This window comes from Ipomoea triloba, chromosome 10 (assembly GCF_003576645.1).
Source record: "Ipomoea triloba cultivar NCNSP0323 chromosome 10, ASM357664v1".
Lineage (NCBI taxonomy): Eukaryota > Viridiplantae > Streptophyta > Magnoliopsida > Solanales > Convolvulaceae > Ipomoea > Ipomoea triloba.
The window spans coordinates 23,989,334-23,990,884 of NC_044925.1; the positions used below are offsets into that span (position 1 = coordinate 23,989,334).

Genomic DNA, 1,551 nt, shown 5'->3' on the forward strand with positions numbered 1-1,551 from the left:
TTATGACTATAATGTGTATTTGAGAGAGGAGAGAGACAATATTGTGCATGTCAGGTAGGGTTGGACAATATTGTGTAAAGTACTGATCCCATTGCCGTTTTAAAATTAGAGTTGCATACAAGTCGGTACTCTCATCACCGTTTAATGAGTTAGCTGAGAAAAAGTGAGAAAAAGTAATAAAAGTAAATGGTGAAGTAATGAGGAGAGAGAAAACGGTACTCCAATCACCGATTCTTTCTCCTCAATTTAATTCCCCTCCACCTACCCAAAAGCCTTCCCTCTCTGCCTACCCAAAAGCCACAGAGTACACGGCATTCAACTCCTTTTTTTTTTCCCAAAACCCAAAATTATTTATTACCCCAATTCCCCAACCCCCAACAACTTCCCTCTCAGATATTTACTTCCAGATTTTCTCACCCTTCTTCATAAATTGTATAACCAAAAATAATTCTCTCCTCAACCTTCATAAATCCTCTCTTTCTTTCTTCATTTTTTTTTACGTTAAGTTTTTCTAAAACTCACTCCCAACCTCTTAATCTACTTCCCTTTCCCAAGTGATTGGAGTTTCAGCAAGAATCAACAACAAAATTTGGAAGCGGGTGACGGTGACGGTGACCGACAAACAGTGAAAAAAATTGGCCTTGTTATTTTTCGGTGAACCTGTAAAAAAACGGTAATACTATTGTAGCTTTGTCATCATCATATTTATTATTTTATTTTGTCAATGTATAATTAATTATTTAATTAGTGTGTAGGGTTTAGTTAAAATAAAATATTTTACGAGGAACTTAAAAATTTTTATGTTGTTTGGAGAGTTATGTTGTGTAAGTAAGCAATAATTCTATAGCATGCATGAACTTTAAAAACAACGTGTGAAGTTGAACATAAAAAATGGAATGTTTGTGTGCATGCATGAACTTGAAGTTATTATTATTATTATTATTATTATTATTATTATTATTATTATTATTAGTACGAATTGTTTATTATTATTTGTAGTAGTATGAGTTTTTTTTATTATTATTAGTATGAGTTGTTCTTTCATCATCATCATCATCATCTAGGTTAATTCATTTGGCTAACTTAAATATTGTGGTATTTCATAAAAAAATAAAAAAGGACAATTTTTTAAAAACATAATATATTGTGTGAAGTTCAACATGAAAAATGGAATGAATACCTAATGCATTAAATGGTTATTGATGAAAAATGGAATGAATACCTAATGCATTAAATGGTTATTGTTGTTTGTTTTAAAAAGTATTTTAGTAATATATATATATATATTAAAAAAAAAAAAAAACTTCCGGCCACCCACTTCGTCTCCGGCGACCTTCTTCTCCGTCTCCTCTCGGAGACGAAGAGAGATTCTTCATATCCAGGCCGGAGAAAAAGAGGTATTGTTCGTCCTGGAGACGAAGAGACTCTTCGTCTCCGGCCTGGAGACGAGGGGAGACTCTTTGCCTCCGGCCTGGAGACGAATGAGGGGGAGGGGGACGGGGGTTGGTTTCCTCTTTTTTTTTTTTTTTTTTTTTTTTTGTTTTTACTTTT

General features: G+C 33.2%; 1 long non-coding RNA gene across 1 annotated transcript in view; it reads left to right on the forward strand.

The window, feature by feature from the left end:
• Window positions 1-269: 269 nt before the first annotated feature.
• The window catches only part of LOC116032998, a 3,329-nt gene continuing 2,047 nt past the window's right edge, over window positions 270-1,551 (forward strand). The window contains exon 1 of the long non-coding RNA XR_004100817.1: window positions 270-673. This is a non-coding gene — a long non-coding RNA (uncharacterized LOC116032998). The remainder of the gene's footprint in view (window positions 674-1,551) is intronic.